General features: G+C 42.7%; 1 protein-coding gene and 1 pseudogene across 1 annotated transcript in view; both read left to right on the top strand.

The window, feature by feature from the left end:
- Positions 1-22,938, top strand: part of ADARB2 (adenosine deaminase RNA specific B2 (inactive)) — a 470,823-nt gene that overhangs the window by 51,989 nt on the left and 395,896 nt on the right. The gene's annotated exons all lie outside the window — the stretch shown is intronic.
- LOC150019484 (histone H1.8 pseudogene) lies at positions 17,571-18,460 on the top strand (annotated as a pseudogene).

The raw sequence follows: 22,938 nt of genomic DNA, 5'->3' as shown, positions 1-22,938 counted from the left end.
CCATCTGCCTCAGTCCCACCCAGGATGTGGCTGACAAGCCCATCCACACACCTGGCAGCATCCTCATCACTGTAGCATGGCCACCCAGGTTACTCATTCCAGCACAGTCTCCTATGTAGAAAAAGATTGTTGGCCTCATTTGAACAAATTTGTTTCACCCATTCAAGTATTTTAATACTAAAAAAAATCATGCTGCCGAAGTGTAGAATGGTTACATCTGCAACTTTAGTTGGAAACTTTCAAAATAATCACCTGAATGTTTCTAAGACCTGTTTTGTTCCTGTTAAACTCCTCAAAAACTGAAGTAAAAAATGAGGGGAAAAAAACTACGGGCCATTTAACCGATAATATTGTCATCTGTAATTCTGAGATATGTTATGAAAACAGATGGACTATTTCTTTTTAAGTGGTGGAGTGTGCTTCACACATCTCACCGTGAAATTTCTATGAGCTTTCAAAGAAAAGACCCAAGTCTATAAAAGTCAGAGTGCCGTGCACTGGGCTTACCCAAGGAAGCCCTGTTGTGGATGCAGTGGCTCTGGGGAATTATGGCCTCGGGTCAGTGACCAGAGCACAGAGGAGGGTCCAGGCCCTAAGAATCTTCTGTCTTCTTCTTGTCTTCTGTGGTAACAGTGGGTTTCAGTGACTCCCTAATAATTCCCCAATGACATATGTAATCAGTTCATTGGGTGTCACACCTTTTCTTGACTTCTGAATGTCATGTGTGTGTCATTGTGCACATAGGATCCTGTAACCCAGAGCATTGTGTGCCCAATGGTGATTCAGAAGCTAGAAATCCACCCAACCACACGGCGTTTTTCCAACGTGAGCAGTTGTGCTCATACATCCCCTGACATGTGTCTTCACCTATGCGTAAGCCATTAAGCTTCAAGAATGTGCATTTTGTTCCAAGTTTAAGAAGATTCAAAGCAGCCTAATCCATAGGGAAGTCAGAAGTCCCTTGCCTCTGGAGCTGCCATTCACAGTGGACAGCGTCACGCCTGCCCTGTGACAGCTGTCTCCTCTGGGAGGCACGGGGAGCAGGGCTCTCAACTCAGAAACCACTCAGGTTGCCGGAGCCAATGATCCTTTCCTATTTCCCGAACATCTACTAAGTGCAACCTCTTGTATTAGACACTGTTCACACCATCCTTTGAAAATGGTATCATTATGATCTCAGTTGTCAGAAATGAGGAAACTGGCTCAGAGGGTGTTAGCAATGAGCATGAGCTCACATAGATCTCAGGGCTCTGAGTGAGAGTCAGCACACAGCCCTGAATCCCACCTGAGACCCTTTGCTTCTGATGTCACCATACAGAGAGCAGAGACACTTTCTGATTTTGGAGGACTTTCCCTGGTTCGTTGTTTAAATACTAGGCATCCTAGGATGCATTTTGCCTCTTTTATATGTTTGCAGCTAATCAGTAAGTGAAAGTGAACTTGGGGATTGGTTCCATTTAGGAGACATATCATGGAATGATCCATTGACTAGAAATCAAAACCAACACACTCTTCAGCCTTTCCAACTGACATATGAGCCAAGGATAGGCACAAATAACTCAAGGCCTTGGGTTAAACATTTTTTGTGCAGTTTATCAAACCATAAATGTCACAATTGCATATTAGCTTGTATAAACTTTTGTCTCTGACTTTTTACTTCAGGCCAGCTCAGTATTGGTCAAACCCATGTTATGAAAAGTGCCACTTACTGAACAACAGAGTACCTCTAAAACCTTACAAAATGCCAGCTGAGGAAATCCACCAAGCCATTGCAACCAGCGCAAGCACCATGAAACCAGCTCACTGAAATCCAGCTTAAAAGTTACTCTCAGGGAGGAACTTAGGGCTCATACATCTGAAGCTGCTGGGCTACCACACTTGCCAGTTTTCTAGCACGAGGGGTTTAAAATATGGGTATTTCAAAGAATCATTTGTTCTGAGGCAGAGAAAGAAACAGCGCTGTGAAAAGCAGGCTTACACACATGAGAGCAGATTTATGGGCAACCCGCCAATGGGGTGGCTCCTTTGTGCTTTCTGTCTTCCTTCTCACCTCACATTCGACTTCATTCAACTGCAGTGGCTAAAAATTCTCCTACAGAACTTTATCCAGACTGTTGATACATTGTTTTTGTATATTTTTCACACATAACAGATATTTATATTTACTGTTCTAAGTTGTAATTCATTGAATAACCCTAAAACATAATAGTCCTATTGTTTTTATTTTACAAGGGGGTGTGATGGAAGCTCAGGGAAGTTAGGACACTTCCTAAGATCACATCCCAAGTGGTTGAGCCAGGACACAGCCCAGTGGACCTCAGTGCCCACATGCTGCCCTGTGAACCAGCTGCCGGTCCAGCCCTGCATACAGATAGTGCTCAGCAAATGGTAGCAATGACCAGTGCCACATAATCAATGGAATCGAGGCCTTTACATTTTTGTTCATCATCTTACAGTGTCAACACCATGACCTGTGCTGTTTAACCTCAGTCTATTGTGCTCTCCTTGTGCTATTTTATTATAAACAAGCATCTCAGATGCAGCCTGTGCAATAAGCTACATTGCTTTTTTAGTTTTTTCACTTCTAATGAAAGGTGCACAAATTACTTTGAAACATTCATCATTGAATGCTGCTTCTTGTTTCAATGTGTTTGTTTCACAACTATTTCCCTTAAGAAAAAAGTTTATAAACCCTCCCTTAAGATAGTCTAAGACTCAGATTTTAATAGTAAATTGCTACTTACAAGATAAGTAATTTTAGTTAATTTATAGTTAATAATTAAGTAAGTATATATATAAAATCTATAGACATATATACACATAAAATTTATATAATATATAATATATTAAAAATATGTAAGTGTATAGTTTTAAAAACCAAAATATTATGAAATCACTTTACTAAGAGGAGCTCTGTTAAGTGCCAAGGGTCAGAGAAGAGGAGCCTTGGCTGGGCATCATGATCACAATAGGGTTAGGAATTCCCTATAAAATGGCTTAGTTAGCAGCACTCTTGGTAAAAGGTAAAACTGGGCTTGGCAGGACTAGGCCTGGTTCAGAAGCAAGCCTGACCAAAGAAAGTGTGGTCAAAGACAGAGTCCTTGTCACCAAGGGAACTGAACACATGTTTCAGTTCAACATGTTGCCAGTAGAGCCACAAGGTGAGGCCCCAGTCCACTTTGGGGGGTGGGAGGTGCTGAGTTTTTCTATCTACAGCTTTAGGATTGTTTTTGTGAAAGATTATTAATTTGGAGAGATAGTTCATGTGAAGTTCAAGAAGAGGATTGATACAAATGAAAATCAGAATTTTATCACATTTGGAAATCATGTAGGGCATTGCAGAAATGCCTCAAATTTGTGGCTTTTTTAGAGAAATGAGTGTCACTTGATGTTTGTTTATCTAAAGGGCTGGCAACAAATAATTTAGGCCCTATTTTGAAACCTGCTAAGTGTGGGCTACTTAAACTGTCAAGTACCTTCTAATTATGGTAAATAACCTTTTAAATATTCAGCTGGGGAAACAGGGATCACTCAGTTCCAGTAGAGATCAGAAAATTGCTTAGTTTGCTTCTTTTAGGCAATTGCAGTTTATAAATGCATGATTTATTTTCCTATGACTATCTCTGGTACTATTTACCAAATGAAAATGTTTTTATTAGCAAAGATGTTTACAAAGAACCCCATTTGTAATTAGTGTGTAGTTTTGCTTGCATTGTGTGATGTCTGAGTTGAGTTGAACATACCAAATTTTAATATCTGTGTAGTTCTTAAATAAATAGGTAAGTGAAATGTTCTTGTGCTTTATAGCCTTCATAAAACACGTGTTTCATTCCAGATTACCTACAGAAACGAGTCAGACAGATCTTAGCTCTAAGCTCATAGTACCTGACTAATTATCATGTGACATTTAATTTAATGTTTGATTCATTGCCCTGAACTTTCCAATGAGACAAGACCATGAAATCTATGGTTTCCAATTAAATCCTATTTGGGACAATCTATGCAAATAATTTCTCATACAAATGTATGTACTATAAATGCAAAACCATTTCCTGAATTCTATTGCTAATGCAGATATTACTTCTATAAAAATAACAAAAAATACTCTATGCTTCTAGTAGATTACAATAGGGGTTACACAAATTCTGAAAGTTATATCTCAGATCTTTGCCAAAAGGAACAATATGACTCCTGAAGAAATGGGTTTATCAAACTGGTGATAGAATTCAGTTGACTGAACAGATGCCAAATAGTTATGATAGTATTTGTTCGATGGGGTGTCATTAAATGCTGACTGTCTTGACGTCTCAGATTATTGAAAATGTTAATTCAGAATGATGGAAGTTTACTGATAGCCCACATCTACTTGTGGATTTATACATTTCCCATGCTCTGGGGCCTTTACAAAATGAAACACAATGCAAAAGAGCAGATTTGGAATAAACATCAGAATCCCTGCTGTCAGAGAGGCTGATGCTGGCACAGCATTTGAAGTTGTCCTGGGAGTGAAAGGTGTGTATTTGCCTGTAGGAGGACCTGGATACCTGGGACAGAGCAGACCCTGAGAAGCCTCAGGAGACAGAACAAGCAACAGGTGTTGATGTCACTGGGAAACCTCTGACAGATTGACAAAGGAAATGGGGTTCCAGGAATCCAGTCTTCCATTCATGTCCCAGCAAAAACCTGCCTGCTCCTGGGAGCACTTGTGCCCAGAGCTACAATACAGCCTGAAGACTCTGCTTTGGGGCTAAGCCAGAACCCAAAGACGCCTAGATCGACAAGCAGCCCTTGGACAGACCTGATGCTGAGGACAGACAGGGCCCTAGGGCTGTATGTGCCCCTATTTCTCTCACTCCTTCCTATTCCCACAGAAGCCCTCACTCTCTTTCTATCATGCACTGTTCCAACTCTTCATGTCATCCCTTCCTTGTATTTTAAGGGTGTGTGGCCTCTTCTGAACATGGATTCTGGACATCTAAGTAATTGATGTGCTGTTCCAAGGTCTTAGCTGGTTTCCCAGCCATCCATCAGACACAGTGCTCACCTGGGACATGGCTAGCCAGTGTAACATTAGGCCCAAGGTTTGTCACAGCCTGCAGTCATGTGCTACCCAGGAAACACCTCATCCTGAACCTCATTCATCCCCTGGGATTTGGTGTCTCCTCCCGCTTTGTGTCAGGAAGTGTGACTGTAGATTCGACACCTGAAACTTCTGTCCCCACCCCTCATTATCCCTAAAGTCACCTCGACTCTAGTAGGTAAGGTGTCCATACAAACTGCTTGTTCCTCAGACCCTATAGGAGCTCCCACCCCCAAGGCTCATCCTGTTTGCTGGCCCTTCCCCAGCAACCAAATGCAAAGTCTGCACATGCCTCCACTCCTAATGCTTTTTAAATTAGCTGGAAGTGGTTGTGAAGGTTTTATATAAACTGCCATGCAGATTTTTAAATATTAAGGAAAGATCTAGGGCAATGAGTAAAGGAGCCAGGGGAAATAACCAAAATTAAAGATGCTCAAATCAGAAGTTAGCAATGGTCTAAGCTTTTTTTCTTTAATTATAATTCCACTGCTTCCTGTGGGAAATGAGAAGCTGTTAATACAGTAACTTCTGGCATCCTTAGTGCTTTTAATGACAAAATATAGGGCCCTGTCCACCTTGCCCTGGTCGAGGTATACACATGATTAACCTTGGATTTCATGATTGCTCTTTGTTGATTTTTTAAATCTGTTTGTTTATTATGTTGGTACTATGGCCTCCCAAGTGTGATCTATTTTTTTCTTTTCCTCCTCTCTATTTCTTTTCCCTTCTTATTTTAGGCAATTAACCCCATACAACTCAGCAGGGCATAGAATGGCCCAGAGGCACTTCGATGTGAGTAGTGTTGATGACACACAAAGAGCATTCCTAGTGGGAAGTGCATGGGCTCCAGAGTCAGCCAAACCCAAGTTTCAGCTTCTGATTTTGGCTGGCTGTGATCTTCTTAAAGTTACATAACCTCCCCAGTCTTCAGTTTCTTATCAGTAAATGAGAAATAATAGCAAGTGTCCAGCAGGCCGCTGAGATGATTAAATGCTATGATGACTATGAAATAGCTTGCACATCACTGAATAGATGGGGAAATGCCATTAGTAAATGCAATTCTCTGAGCTATGGGACCTCTTAATGGGGAAGCCTTGCTATCAGCTTTGTGCAGGTCCTCAAGCCAAGTCTTTGAAGGATGTGGAGCCACGGGAACTCTCATTTATTGCTGGTGGGAATATAAGATGGCATAGCCACTCTAGAAGACTGTTTGGTAGGTTTCTTACAAAACTAAATATACTTTTACCATATGTTCTGGAAACCGTATTTCTTGGTATTTACCCTAAAAACTGAAAACTTAAGTCACATAAAAACCTGCAAGTGGGTGTTTACAGCAGGTTTATTTATAATTGCCAGAACTTGAGAGCAGCCAATATGCCCTTCAGTAGGTGAATGGGCAAATACACGGGGGTCCATCTAGACAATGGAATATTATTCAGCACCAAAAAAAAAAAAAGAGCTGTCAAGCCATGAAAAGACATCATGGACACTTAAATGCATGTTACAAAGTGAAGCCAATCAGAAAAAGCTACATACTATATGAGTTCAACTCCATGACATTCTGGAAAAGGTAAAACTAGAGGCAGTAAAATATCAGTAGTTGTCAGGGCTGAGGTGGGAGATGAACAGGAGGACCGCAGAGGATTTTAGAGCAGTGAAACTACTCTGGGTGACACCCTCATGGAAAATATGCTTTTACCAAAACCTGTCAGACCTGAACAACACAAAGATTGAACCCAAATGTAAATTTACTTAATACTATGCATCAATATTGCTTTATCAATTGTCACATAGACAAGATGTAAATAACAGGAGAAACTTTTTGTGAGGAGCTAGAGCTTATGGGGACAGTCTGTACTTACTGCTCAATTTTTCTGTAACCAAAATCTGCTTTAAAAAAATGGTCTCTTGGTTTAAAAATACCTTAATTAGCCCTGACTAGTGTGGTTCAGTTGGTTGGGCGTTGTCCCACAAAGCAAATGTTCACGGGTTTGATTCCTGCTCAGGGCACATACCTAGGTTGTAGGTTCAGTCCTGCTGGGGGTATGTATGAGAGGCAACTAAGTGATGTTTCTGTCTCACATCAATGTTTCTCTCCCTCTCTTTCTCCCTCCCTCCCCCTCTCTCTAAAAATAAGTAAATAAAATATTTTTAAATAAATATAAATACCTTAATTACACACTGTAATAATTTGTTAACTGCATTTATCCAATTGGACAATTAACCACATACATGCTACATGGACTTAACTCATCTTTGTCCTAAATACTTCCTGACACAGAGATAATGACTAGTCTCTGTCTACACCATGGTCAACTTCATCTGACTGGATCAGCAGATCTTCCGGGACATCACTCGGGTCATCACTCGGGTCATGCTGATGCTAACAGTCTTCTGTGTACAGAATGTCCCCTTAAAGACAGCTGGACATCTCTGACAAAGGTGAGCACCAGGGATAAGTGTCCATTTAGAAGTGTATGTTCTCCTGAGCAGAGTTTCTGCTGGGAGGTGACTGTTCTGCCAGGCTGTGTTCCCAGACCTGGGATCCTGAGATCCATATGTGGCTACTCCTGGGTAGAAAATGAGCAGAAGGATACAAAGCCTTCTGGGCAGGGCTTTTCAGAAAACTTTCTTTCTTCATGGACCAGCTGGAGGCTATGGATGTCAATGGGCCACAGTTGACCACAGAGCCCAAATCACTCTGAGGGGCTGCCGCTCAGATTTGACAGTTTTTTGAACAAGAAGCTGACGTGTTTTAGTTTTCTACAGCTTTGTTAAAATTACCACCCACTTAGTGACTCCAAACAACTCATATATCCCCACACAGACCCATCAGTCAGAACTGTGCACAGCGTGGCTTAGCCAGCTGAGCTCCTAGGGATTCCATCACTTCCCCTCTCTCACTCAGGCTGTTGGCTGAATCAGGTTCCTTGAGGCTGAAGGACTGAACCCCAGTACCTGGCTGGCGGTCAGCTGGGGACAGGTCTTTGCACTTAAAGGCTTTGGAATGAACTTCTTCTCATGATTCTGGAGTACCTCTGCCCAACAGTGGGGCGAGCACATCTGCCTGGCATCTCTCTGTGTACCTTTCAACTGCATCTCTAAGATATTAATGAGAATAGTGTTCTCAGCGTTGCTTTTAAGGATGATAAACTGGGCCCACCAGGATAATCCAGATGCCTCTCAGTTTCAGGGTCAGTAAACTTGGTCATATCGGCAAAGCCACTCTGGTCATATAAGGTGACATAGTCAGATTTCAGGGACTCAGTGTGGATATCTGGGAGACTGTTCACTTGTCACACATGCACTGTGAAAAGCTGCTGTTATTGAGCTTTATTTGTTAAAGCATCTTTTATTACCCTAGTACAAGCACTTTCCCACTGAGCCCTACCCTCCTTTGGTAGCAACACAGTTTAATGGCTGTGGAGGAAAGACTGCAAATCCAAGAGACTTGAGTCCACACCTTTTCTTGGTCCCTTTCTAAATAGGATATTTAGGGCAAGTTTGTGAACATTATACCTTACCTGTTTCATCTGTAAAGGGGATAAATTTTAATGTTATTTGATGGTGTTTTGGATGTGATTATGAACACACTGTGGCTGGCAGGTGTTTACTCAACAGTGTGGGCTCCCTGCGCTGGCTCCCCTCTGTGTGGTGCTTGTGACCATGATGTGCAGCTGCCTGTCCCAGCTGGTCCCTTCTCTTCTTCTCTCCTTCCCTACACTTTGCTATGCTTCCTGGGGACAGCCCCAAACCACAGGCACCTCTTCAGACTAAAGGAAACAAACACTGAGGCATCCAATTAAATAAAGAAGAAAATTATTAGAAACCTGATCAAGGTGGTCAGTCCTTCTCAGTCCTTCTCTCCTCTGATGGACAGACAAGATGAGAGCATTTTAGGACAGAGAGGAAACAGACTACTGAATGTGGACATACATTCTCTCTCAAGCTAGAACCAGTGGGAAGGTGCCAGGTTATGACCCAAGAGTGTGACTTGGGCAGGGCCCATGAAAGGTGATTAAATTTGTCCTTAGAGAAGTGTGGGGCCTAAATGAGTAGTGAAACCTCAAGTTCAAGTTTCAAATGCAGATGCCAGAAACAAGGGAGCATGGTTGGGGAGAAAATATGTGCCTTTGCCCCTACTTGGGATTCTGCCATTCCCTGCATCCACTCACTCACTTTATCAATAGATCCAAATGACAGATCCAGAAGACATTGGGAAAAAGCAATCATGAGACAAACCAACCCTGTTTCTGGGGCCATAGGCTCGGCCCTCTGCTAGGGGTTTCATTAAGTCTTTATTATTTGCAGTCATCATTTCTGTCAAATACCATCCAGGGTATGGTTCCACTAATCTATAAAGTGCCTGAGGACAAGACATTTCCAATCATCTTTGTTCATCCATCTTAAGAGAATTCCTGGCAGAAAATTCTCCGCAAATGTCTGTTGAAGCAAGATGAAGCAATGTCCTATTGCTGATTAGCACATCTGTCATAGTTTACCTGCAAAGTTTACTCTGAGAAACTTAATGAATGCTTGGTGTGCGTCATTGAAAGAACTAGAGCCAGGCGTAGTGACAGAGAGCATCTCTTGTGCACGCTTCCTCTGCAGGTCATAATGGGACATGGGGAAGTGAGTGGTGGGAGCAGGAGTTCCCCATCCTTGGATGTTCTCAAGACACCAGGAGGGACAAAGGCTGTGCACCTGGATAAATTAAGGACCGGAGTGTGATCATATGACCCATCACAAGGCAGTGCCACAGACGCCACCAGCAATCACAGATTCAGTCTAAGTAGGCAAGTTTACAAAGGACAAGAAAGTGGGACTACAATTATACAGATTTTAGAGACTGATGTTGCTGTACTCAAACCTCCTTGGTCCTCTTATCCAGGAGCAGTGACAATCTGGATGACTAATTCAGACTAATGTGAACTTTGGGACTTCAGATGTCTTTCAGGAAAGAATCCCCCTGCTTTTAACCATCCTGATGTGTGTGTGTATCTGTGTGTTTTTGTTTTAGTTTATGTTTAATTTTGCGTAGCATCAAATGTTAAATGTTTTTCTTTAGTCGAGCTCTGCTCTCTGATGCATGGGGCCAACATTTTGTCAATGGCTTTTGTCTTCTTGAGATACATCCTGTGTGCTGGCACTGTCCTTTCTTCAACTCCTAGACAGGACAGGAATTTGATAAGCAAAGACACCCCAGGGTGAGTCAGTGAAGATGGCCATTATCATTTATTAAGCAGGTGCTGGTTGAATTGGTCATTGTATCACAATGCAGATTTACAGTGCAATTCATTTTTCAATTTGGTGTACCACCACTGATAAATTAACAGATGCCAATCGATATTTTTCCCTCCAGTTCCTTGTTTACACCTGACAGGCCGTACTTTATAACTGAGCAGTTATTTGAAGTTATAAACATTATAATTAGCAATTTTTTAATTAGGCTGACAATTAACAGGAGATTTTCAAAGCTGCTAATTTGACATGTCCTACTCTCCATGGTGTTTATGTTAACCACAACTGGAGTGCATTCAACTGAACAGAATCATGGTGTCTAGAAAAAAATCAATCTCAGAGGAACCTTTTCTCCCCACTTGGCTAGCATCGGTGGCACTTCAGACAGAATAGTGGGAATCTGGTGCTATTTCACAGGACAACAATGCTGACAATACTCGCTGAACCTGGAACAATGGATGCCTCTGAGAAGAGATAAAGCCTAAAGTACCAGCACAAAAGCAAGTCAAATTAATTGCATCGATATGGGAACTTCAGAGTCATATAAACCTCTGCATGATTGTGGCTGAGTTCCTTACAGCACTGCCTGGGAACACGCCCACTCCGACACCCTCATGGCCAAGACAGACTTCCTGATGCACACGCCCAGCAAGTTTCACGTGTGACAGCTTGTGTCCTCCATCAGGGTTGTCTCGGTGCATTCTGTGCTGCATTGAACTGATAGAAATATGGGAGAAGTGGGGAGAGAGAGAGAGAGGCAGAGAGACATAGAAAGATAGAGGCAGAATCTGACAGAGGAGAAACAAAGAAAGACATAAAGGGAGAGAGAGAGGGAAAGAGAACTGAAGAAAGAGGGAGAGAAGCAGAGACAAGACAGAGAGACAGAGAAGGAGACAGAACCAAACACAAGGAGAGAAAGAGAAAGAGAGAGACTGTATCTCTGGGTTTCCAGGATAAGTCCCAGCTTTTTCTGTCTACCACTCAGTCTGTAGGACGTCCTTCAATACTCTACTTAAAATTTCAGAAATCTTCTGAGACCCGTGACTTGGTAACTGCTTCCAGCAAAGATGACATCTTTTGTTGGGCACATCAAGGAACATTAGAAACAGATGTCCTGGAAGTTCCAGCGTGGGAGGCGAGATGAGAAGTGCAGTACAGGGTTTCCATAATCTGTCAAAGGCCAAGGGAGAAGAGGAAAAATTACTTGAAATTTTTCAATAAGACAAAAAGAAAGTGTTACTTCCATTTTAAAAAGAGGAAAGACATTTTAAGCATAAGAATATAAATTTTTCAAATTCCATGAGTTATTTCTTGCTTTCTTTTCCCAGGGCTAAATCACACTACCTAATTGCAAAAACTAGCCATTAATTAAAGTCTGCAGCACTAGCAGAAACAACTTACTGAAGCTGAGATATACCGTTGAGCTTTGATTAATAACATCTCAATGCTCTCATATTCCTTTTTTGAAAATCCCGGTCTGAAGAAATTTGCCACCTGGAGATGCTGAATCTGAATTGAATCTTTCAAATTGTTCACCCCTCAACACTTTCTATGGTGTCATCTCTAAAAAATATAACATTGTGGAAAGTAACATCACCGAATTAGAAATCCTAAGGTTCTTGAGCATATTTGCTAAGAAAGAGAGAAAGAAAGAAAGAAAGAAAGAAAGAAAGAAAGAAAGAAAGAAAGAAAGAAAGAAAGAAAGAAAGAAAGAAAGAAAGGAAGGAAGGAAGGAAGGAAGGAAGGAAGGAAGGAAGGAAGGAAGGAAGGAAGAAAGAAAGAAAGAGAGGGAGGAATGAAGGAAAGAAAGAAGGAGAAAGAGAGGGAGAGAGAAAATCATTGCTTCAAGAAGAGAGAATGTCTACATTTTTTATCTTCAAGGCTCAAGTTTTGTTGCTCTCTGGGTTGTCTTGATGCCTTTGCTTTTTGGCATAGGAGAAACCCCAGCATTCTCTGGGCTGCAGGTGAACTCTACCTTGAAAGTAAGTTTTAAAATACCCCCATATGACAAAAACATTACAATTATGAGTTAAAATTATTACAATTAATTTGATACCATTGAGCACATTTGCCTAAAGTAATTTTTTTCTAGGACACTGAATTCTATACTGATTCCACCACCTGCAGTGCACTGAAATTTCCAAAACTTAAGAGCTCAATATTAAGTGTAAAAGCCTTTTATGAAGTCAGAAATATATCCTTCACTAAGCTGTGTACTTTATACTATAGGGAAACATAGTTTTGTGCAATTGAGTTCTCTGTTCCTCTCTGTCTCTTTGTATCCCTCTGTCTCTGTCTCTCTGTCCATGGAGGGGTGGCAGGTTGTAAGGAGAGAGTGGTATCTGCAAAATCTCTGGGTGTAAGGCGGTCTGGGACCTTCAGATAAGCATACATTGTTCTGAACACTATTAACCCAGGACATTAACCGATACCCATATGGATGATCACATGTCTCACAAAAGGTGAAATCATGATGTATGCTCTCTTGGAAAAGGCAGGAAAGTAAGCCAAGTGTCCCAGAAATATATTAATAAAAATCCTTCATATTTTATACAGAACTTTACTCTTAAATGGGTCCATCTCAGTTATCTAAATAATTCAACCTGTGCATTATCTCACTAAAATGAAGTAGATAGAGACATAGTCATTCATCTATGTAGTTCACACAGGACTCCAGCTTACTTCTGAACAAATATTACCCACTAACTTATAAGCCCATATGCAATGTAAACATGAAAAGTAGACATCTTCCTCCCTCCAAGAGGTAGTTTGATATTCCCAAGACCAGTCAGGAGCAGAGACATCACCTAAAATATTTTAAAATGTGCACATCCCAGTGCTGTCACAAGGTTCCTGTGCAAGTCGGCAGAGCCTGGGAGGGAGCTCTCTAATAAAAAGACATTCTCCAGTTCTCAAATTTTTTAATTCTGCTTTTTCTAGTGTGGTTTTTCACATCTTCTCTAGAATCAATCCAAACACTGATCTTAGAGTGTTGGAAAATACGAGACATTTCGGTGCTCCTTTATTTCGATGGCTGAGTGCCAGTCCATCTTTGCAGTGGGTCTGTTAGAATAAATGGTTAATCAATAGCAAATTAGTTATAATTAAGTGCATGTTGCAGAGGTGTTTGCCGTCTACTGATTAAACGTTCACTTCTAGTGGGCCCAGTGAGGCTGACAGAAAGCCCACCCCAGAGGGGTGTCAACAGCTTGAAAGCCTGCTTTTTGTCTGTTCCTGTCTAGTCAGTGAATGAAGCATGCAAGGCCCCTGTAGACCCCAGGGTCTCTCACAGGCACCCATATTCCATAGCATGTGCTTTGCTTTAATTTGAAAATCAACCCCCAGTTGTCTTAATGGTTTATCTCTCAACGCAATCTATAATCAAATTGAGCACACAAGTGGCAGTCTCCCAGCACCCCACAGAGGAAACCCAAGAACACTGTAATCCAGGAATGCCTGCTGCCCACTCCACCCCCGTGTCCCCTCTCACTGTCCATGCCTGCATCTCTGCCCCAGGGACCAGGGAAGATCTCCCGGACCTTCCATCCCTCTTGCCACTTCCCACCCTGCTTTGGGATTGACACTGGAATAGAGTAATGAACTATGAGTAAGGACATCACTGCCACACCAGCTCTCAGGGATGTGCAAGAACCATGATACAACCCAGAGCTACACTGTGATTGACTACAGTGGGCCAGTTGTGGGACTGAGACCTGGTTTGGCCTTGGAGAGTTAGCATTTGTGGAATTGGGGAGGAAGAGGTGAAACAGTAGGAATCCTGATGAAAGGTTTTCCGCAGTCAGAGCAACAGCTCATCCTCGTCAACTTCCTTGGGCCACTGTCATCACCAATAACCCACTAAAAGCAGACTTTGTGCACCAGGGCTGTTGTGTGTGGAACGCGTCATGGACAAGACAAGAGCCCTTGTTCTCAGGGTACTCATGCCTTAAAGAGAGCAGGCAGAGAATGAGCAATAAATAATAAATGATGGGCCACATGAACTGTGAGGAGTAAGGGACCTCATAGAGAGGAAGGGGACAGAGAGAGTCTAGAGTGTCCAGGTAGGGCCAATTGGCTTTGGGGAATGATGAGGTCTCAGCAGGGACTGGAAGAAGGTGACAACTGGCTGAGAGGAGCCCCATGGGAAGAAAGTGGGGAGTGGAGGCCACCAAGGGCAGCTATGGAAATGGGGTCTGGGAGGTGATGGTCAGGGGCATTCTGTTCTGAGCATAATCTGACTTAAATGTTGGGATTATGCTAAAACAGGGGCACAGAACAGGCAGCCGCACGGGAGTGAGGGGTAGGGGTGAGGAGGGGTAATGTGGAGAGAGGCTCCAGGTGGAGCCTGAAGCTGGCCCAACTCATTTTCCTGATGGGTCCTGTGGGACACAAGGGGAAGATGTCATCAGAGAGAACCCAAGGGGAGAGAGAGGACCATCCTTGAGATGGAAGGTTAGTGAGGTGGAGCAGATTGGGGTGAATTAGTCAGTTCTCTGAGAAGCAGACAGCAGGCTGGGCTTTACCACACCAGGAATTCATGAGAGAACATAGGACGTCCTGGGAGAGTCAGGCTGTCAGGAGATATGATGCTGATCCAGAACTTACTCATCTTATAACTGGAAGTTTATGCCCTTTGACCAACATCGCCTCTGCCCATGTCCAGCCGTGGCAGCCACCATCCCCCTCTCTGCTTCTGTGAAGTTGACTATTTTTGATTTCATATTTAACTGAGATCAAATGCCCCTTTTCTCATTAGATTAATGTGTACCTGGGCCCAGGGAGCTCTGGAGGAGATGCCCCACTTTCCTTATCATCATTTTTATTCATTATGCAGGACATGTGTGTCTACTGTGGCCTAATTATAAATGGCAAACCATGTCTACAGTTTCTGTATGTTGAATGCATTTGGTTCATTGTGAGATGATTCTGTAAAGGAGTGTCAGCAAGCTAGGAAATGCCACTTCATTGATGAGTATCAACACGCAGGACAGGGCTAATAATAACAACCCTGGCAGTGGCCACAGTGGAACTTAACAATGTAGGCAGGTGGCCTCCCTTTCCTTTGTGGTCCATGGTTGCCCTGGGGTATTTGGGACTGTGGGACAGCGTCTTCCTGCAGGAGCACAGGGTCTCAGCAGGCCTCCAATAACTGACCCATGGTGAACGCACACCCAGGGCGTGCCCAGCGCTGCTGCTACAAAGATATTCATCCTGAGCTGTTTGTTTGCACACAGGAGGTTCCTAATGGAGCCATCAAACTCCCTCATTGGCTAATAGTGTAATTAGGCCCATCTGGAGGGGCTACAGGAAGGACTGTCACAGCTCTGATACTGGCAGAGAGGTAATTTATCATCCTGCGTCCAGTGACCGCACACTGGCACCCCCAATGTGAGCACACCAAGCAGCCTGGTCCACATGGGAATAGCCAGGCATCTAGAGCATGCATGTGATTCACCTTGGCCCCAAGGAGAGATGCTCGCTCAGCTTGCCAATGTCCTTGAGAGGCCCTCAACCAGGGGGAGAGGGTTTCTGAAGGTCAGGCTGACATTGTCCTGTCAGCCAACTCCAATATAGTGAAAAGCTGCCTTCATCACACATGGAACATGGAATCTAAGTGGTTGCAGTATGTCAGCATTTGCTGGCAGCCTTCACTTAAAGGCAGACATTCCTTAGTGATTAAACCTGGAAGCCCTTTCATCTTTTTCAATAATGTCATTTTCCCCACTAACATTTAACCTTCTAGTATCATCCTGCAGTGGAAAAACAGAATTAAAACTCTACATCATGAAGAATCTTTGCTGGTGCTCAGAGTGAGAAAGGTGCCCAGCTTAATTTAAGAGATGAGGGGACAGAAAAAAATGGGTTCTTTATGGGCTGATAGCCAAGACTTTGGATGCAGTTATACCAGCATCTGACACATTTTTGTCTGAAGAGTCTGTGAAGTCATGAAGGAAAGACTTGGGAAAAAGTTCCAATTTTTATCTCATTGTCATTTTTACCCCCTAATCTGTGTTTTGAGTCTGTCTACCAGCTTTATTTATGAGGCCACATCTCCTATTCTCCTCCCTTTTGTATTCTTCCCATTCATCACAATCCCTAACACACTCAGCTTCTCAAGCATCTCATCCAAGTCTTCACCTTCTCATAAAGCACATGCTGACTTCAGTATCAGCAGCTTTCATTGCACACCTAGCATTTTCTTCCTCTTTAAGTGCCATAGGTCAAGGGTTAGTAGCTTCTGGAGACTATGAGGGTTTCTCCTCCCCCAGAAAATAATAATAATAATATAGATACAGAAGCCAGCCTCTGGTTCTTGTTGTGTGGATCTGTCATTTAACCCTCTGCCTCAAATGGCAATGAGAGAAAAATGATGACTGTGGAGAACCCCAAAGTAACTATCTCAATATCTGAAGGGTGCACCTCTGTATTGAAACAGCAGCACCAGCAAATAAAAAACATTTTCATTGTTAGCCAACAAGGAATAGTATAAAGGCCTTCAGAGAAAGCCTGTAATTGTGTTTGTGTCCAGTCCAAGTGTGAGCTGCACGCACAGGACATTACAAATGGGCTCTTTACACCCCAAAGATTGATAAAAAACCCCTTTGGGCCACATAATTGATTTCTGTGTGATTACTGCCCTCAGGGTGTCAGCAGCCACACAGGCTCAGAAATTGCATTAGGTGATATGGGGAATAATACATGCAGAGCACAGATCCAAGAATTTCAGTAGAACTAACGAGACTGTCTTGTCTGTTTCAAAATATACATTTTACACTGATATAACTAAAACCCAGAAAATCTGTGGCTCAGTGAGCTGGAAGGTGGAAGAGAACCTGGAATCAGTGTCAGCCACCGTCCTAGGAGCCACCAGCCTCATCACACCCAGCAGCATATCTGTCAAACCAAATGAGCTCCTCACTCCATCTGGCAGGCTGACCCGGGTCATAGGAGTCTTTCTTGCAAAGTAATCAACAAATTAGATTCTCCTTTGGGCCTAAACTTCTGAGACACCCATATCTGTGGGAAGAATCTGCCAGCTGTGAAAATGCATATGTTATATATGTGGACACATATTAGCTTTCAAACAAGCAATGGGGACAGTAGAGGGAAGAAATTACTATGGATTAGAATGGTCAGGAAAGATGTAAATGTGGTCAATGATGAGAGGAAACATGTTAGGTGAAATAGCAAAGGCCATTCACCATTAAAAATTAAAAACGCGACGTCTGTGTCTGTGTCTTCCTGTGCAATGGCTCCCGGAAGGGTGGCCTCCAGCGACACCTTGACCTCCTCAACCTCCCTGACCTCCATGAGCTCCACATCCAGATGGTCTGGGACTGGGAAGACAGGGCCCAACCACAGCGCCACCAGAGCGTTGCACCGCTACCCACCCAAGCTGCGCATGTTGCTGGAGGCGCTCTAGGTGGGTGAGCAGCACCGGGGCCCCTCGGTGGTGGCCACCAACGTCTATATCCTGCAGAAGTACCCTACAGTAGACGCCATCCAGCTCAAGTACCTGCTGAAGCAGATCCTGGACACGGGCATGCAACGCGGCCTCCTCGTCAGGCCCACCAACTCCAAGGCAAAGGGGGCCACCGGCAGCTTCAAATTAGTTCCCAAGCACACACAAAAAAAATCAAGGCCAAGAAACTGCCCACCATGTTGGCCCCCAGGAGACCTGGTGAGGCCAAGGAGGTGCACCCTAAGAAAGGTGACCAGACCAAGGATGGAGAGGCAAGAGTGGACAAGGCCACAAAGGCCCCTCCTGGTGCCACTGGAACCCGTGGGAAGTCGAAGGCTAAAGGCAGAAAGAACAGCCCAGCAGATGACAAGGCCCTCAGGAAAACCAAAGCTGGGACTGAGAGTTCAAAACCCACGGTCACCAAGGGTGAGAATGGTGCAGTTTTCCCCACCACAAAGAAGACCGGGAGAACAGTTCCTAAAGTGGCCACTGCCCAGGGGGCCAGGCAAAGGTCGAAAGCCAAGGCTGCTGCTGCTCCTAAGGACAATGTGTCCAAGACCGTACCTGTACCATTGGCCAGAAAGATAGAGGTCCCCAAGGGCCCAGGAAGGCCTGATATGCCCACCAAGGCCTTGTCATCCAATGGGACCAGTAAGAAGACAGAAGCTAAGAGCTAGAGAGGCAGGGTGGAGAGAGACTAAGATTCTGTTGAAATTTTTATTTGACTAAAAACAATTACTATTTATTTCACTGTAAACTATTTATCAATCAAGTTTTTTTTTTCTCTCTCTCTCACACACACACACACACACAAATTAAACACACAGTGGTGGAGATAGTATATTCAGAGTCGTACTGGTTTTTTAAAAAATATGCAAGTGGCATCAATTTATGGTATGATCTCAAACCAAATACATCACTGGAGACATTTCAAAGGCCATAAGAAAAATTCTTCTTTCTCTGAAATTTGTTCTACATCAGAAAATTAGGTTGATTAGTTTACATCTGAGACGTGGGTCTACAAATTTGTAGCCACATATCCAGGTACCTTTTTAGAGTCTGAGCTTTGTCTCAGCATTAACTTTATCAAGTTCTCTAAGTATCAAATATGGTAACATCTTTGCAAAGTGCTGCAGAAATGCAAACTGTTGAGAGGTAACCCAGCCTGTGATGAGTGACTCCGTCGGATGGTAGCCTTTGCTGTCTGTCTGTTAGGACACGAGTGTGTAGCCCCCTAAGCCTCTGTTTCCACAGTAAATAGGATCATGTTGGTGCCCAGATAGTGCCCTCCACATGGCAGTGGGGCTGACTCTAGTCCAATGCATATAAGATGCTTTTAACATAGACAGCATAAAAAAAGCATTCAATAAATGATCATCATATTTGCCACTAAGATATCAGTGTCACTATTATTAGATCCTGTTAGTTGTTATAGCTATAGATTTAGCTTCTGCAAATGCGTATAATATAGAAAGACAACTCACATAGCATCAGAAGTTGATTGTGTGAACAGATATCCTTATGGGGGCCAAAATCTCTACACTGAAAACCAGCATAGACCCATTCTTGGGCACACTTTATTTTCTAAGTTTGTAGATCTCAAGGGAACACAGCAATTATTCTGTGCATAATGTATTTATTTTGTAAAACTAGAAAGTAGCATGAGAAAAAAATCAAACAAATATTTCCTAGAAAAATATTCATTTAAAATATACTGTTCACCAATTCCTGGAGTGTCTCTAGGTCAGTGTGAATTAATTCAGTGTATGCAGAGTCCTGGAATTTCTTGAGAAACTGGCTGAAAATAAAGTGTGTTATGCTCCCCTACACATATATCTGGGAGACTTAGGTTGAAGAAAGTGACTCTGTGTCTGCTTTTGTGGGAAAGGGTTAGAGGTAAACCCTCCTTTGAAGAGAGTACTACTGAGGAAGAGGAATTATTTTAAGAAGCAAAGGAGAGAGTTCAGCACAGATACAGTCTAAACCTCATATAATAATCTTCAGAAGCTCAAAAGGCCAGAGAAGTGTTACACTTTGTTTTTGGTTTGGTTTTTTTTTTTTTTTTTTTAGGAAGCAAGAGCTTTTTTAAAACTGTAAAAAAATATATCTTTCAGTTTTCTAGGCTCTCTGCTAACGTGTATGTCTTCAAACCTCAATCATTTTGAATTTCCCCAGATTATTCTTCTCAGAAAAGACATGTGTATCTGCATTTAGAATTTTCGGCATCAGCTTAATAGCATTTTAGGCTCATAATTTTGAACTTCTGGTTCTGATATGACCTAAATAGAGCAAATGAAATGACATGGGGCCAATAGCAGAAGAAATGGCAATTAAAGAAGGCAGAGGCTCATGCAACCTTGCGATCTCTGTCTATAAAGTTTCTACAAAAAACTTGAAAACACTTTCTACTATTACTAAAAAAGGCTTCAAAATGAAAAAGCTTCAAGTGGCTTATTTATCCTGGTGAGGGTCTCTACAGTTATCATTTTTAGTTACACCTCAAAAGGAACGTGAAGCTATAATAAATAGCTTTAGCAGTGACTTTGGTTTCCACATGAACAATGTGGTCACATGGCGGGCAGTTCTCGCCTCTGGATTCTCTCCTCCCCAAGTTTTTGGACCCTTCCTGTTTTCACACCAGCCCCATTGCTGAGAGCTGCAGAGCTGCTGTTTTTGTAGAGCCAAGGGGAGCCAGTTACAGGTGTGCATGCAGTTGCAGAATGTGGATAGTCACACCTCCAAATATCTCTAGTGTCTCTGCAGAGCTGACAGCATGTTCCCCTCCCAAACATTACAAAAAATTAGAAAGAAGACTGGGTTGCCTGGGAGATATCAAGTCAGTATACAGACTTTAAAATGAAAAGAACTGATGCATGTTAGAATTGGGATGAATAAATCTGACTCCAGAAATCAAAGGATATCCTGTGCCTTCCATGACAGAGTGCTCCTGTCATTGTGAGTGGAAGATCAAATTTCTCTGCCAATGGGTTCAAAAGCAGTGTTTCATGCAACCCCACTATCAGCAATATGAGAATTCACCTGGCCATCAAACCAGGCACCTCCACCACCTGCCTCAAAGGCAATGCCTTCCCCCAATACTAATTAACATCCAGAGTCAATAGGGTTTTTCTTTAAATATCTATTTTCTCTTTTCTTATGAAATAAGACTAATGTTCATTGTTTTGGGGCACAAATGATACACAAACCTGTGTGGACACCAAAGCTAAATGAAGTCACTCAGGATACACATGGTGTTGCTGCATGCGGAGGGCTGGAGGCTGGGTCCTCCTGACATTGTGCAAGGAAGTCCCATATGGCTGAAGTGGCCGCAGTAACGTAAAACTGAAGCAGGTTAGGCTAGTACGTGGGACCCATAATTTGCAGTAAATTTAGGCCATGTCAACAAATTTGGATCTATTTTAATGGAAATCACTTATGAGCTTTAAGCTCACCCTAACAAAGCTTTACTCATCTTTATCAAGTGAGCATAAATATCCCTTTCTCTAGGACTTTTCCGGACCTCCTTGCATAAGGCTAGGTGCCTCAGCTCTATGTCCCCATGACATCCTTTGGACACTTCTCAAGGCTGTAATCATTTGTCTTAGGTTTGTCTGTCATTCCAGCTAGATGGTGAGCTCCCCAGAGTCAGGGACAAGCCTGTCTCACACTGAACAGTACATGGTTTTGAGTGACTGCACTTGTGTATGAATAAAGCTTGATGGATGAAGGAGAGTAAGGAGTGCAGGGGTGGGGGGGCATGTTTCAAGCAAAAGAAGAGATTGTGAGCATTGGCATGTGGATGTTAAATGTAATGATATGAAGCAGAAGGGGAGTCAGCAGTGTGATGTTACTGAGTTTTTAAAAGAAGGTGAAAAGTGGACAACAATGAGGCTAGAGGCAGGCAAGAATCAAGTTATGGACCCAGAAAGAGCTGCGTTAGAAATGACAGCATCTTCAGTGTGTCTTTGAACTGGTTAGATGGACATGCACATAAATCACTTGTTTCCATTTTAATTTGATTTGTAAACATTCTTAGACTGGGGTCGGAAGCTGTTATAAACTGATTTGCTCTTCTGATATATGCTGCCTTCTTGCTAACTTCCAGTGATTGTGTTGGTGTATTCTGCCATCTGCTTCTACCTGCTGGCATTGATAGGGGGCAGTGAGAGTTCCACTTGCCGTGCATTTCCCCAGGTTCCACACAGGTCCATGTGTATCTCATACCCTGAGTCCATCCAAATAAGGGAATTACTGAAGCACCATCTGTTGGTTCAGCCCCCCTGAAACTTTAGAACCAGCCAGGTTAGCTACATTGTAAGACAACTTAAACAAGCAGAGTGCATCAGTATAGCACTGAATCAGTCCTACCAGTCACCTTCTTTAGTTCCCTGCAAGCATCCTGCTGGCACTCTTTTCTGAAGCAAATTTCCATGTGTTGAGGTTTTTGCCAAATATCTGTTCCTTTTCCATCCAGTAACCATGTGAAGATCCTGCTTGACCAGAAACTGGAATCCTATATCCTGCGTTGTCTTTTGTATATGTGTTTGCAAACACATTTCACACATTTTTTTTAAATGCCCATGAAAATTAGCACAACAAAGTCACACTTGAAGGATCACTCAGCATGATCTTTTTAAAAGAGAAATCTCATGCCATAAATTTAAACATTCACAAAACAAAATAAAAATCCCAAACCTCAAAAAAAGAAAGGACTTTGGTGCCAATACAATCTATTACTTTTTCCAAAAAGTCATTTAAAAGGCTCTCTGCCCTTCTTAAAAGTGCAAGACCTATCAGTGGCAGGGAACTCAGTGGGGCTGCTCTTGTGCAGACAAGAAAAATTGCATGCACACCAGCGTTATCATTGACTGTCCACTCCAGGCTGCTGCCAAGCAGGATAAGACAAAGCTCTCGTGACAGCAATTGAAACAGCCTACACATTTCTCTGTCACTGCCTGTGATAACCTGTGTCACTGCCAGTGTGTGCTTCTTTTCCTATTTCAAGGAAAAGCTTGAGAATCCCTTTGTCCTTCTCTCTGTTCCCTCAACCAAGCCTTGATAGCCAAGTGAGGTGATAGATGGAGGCAGCTAAAAATAGTTTGTTTTGCATATAACATACAAGCAAGTGAATAATTTTCTTCTGTAAGCAAAGTGC

The sequence above is a fragment of the Furipterus horrens genome, unplaced genomic scaffold (genome assembly GCF_987537825.1).
Source record: "Furipterus horrens unplaced genomic scaffold, mFurHor1.1.pri manual_scaffold_2, whole genome shotgun sequence".
Lineage (NCBI taxonomy): Eukaryota > Metazoa > Chordata > Mammalia > Chiroptera > Furipteridae > Furipterus > Furipterus horrens.
The sequence above is the reverse complement of the archived record's forward strand: the minus strand, read 5'-3'. Positions and strand labels throughout refer to the sequence as shown.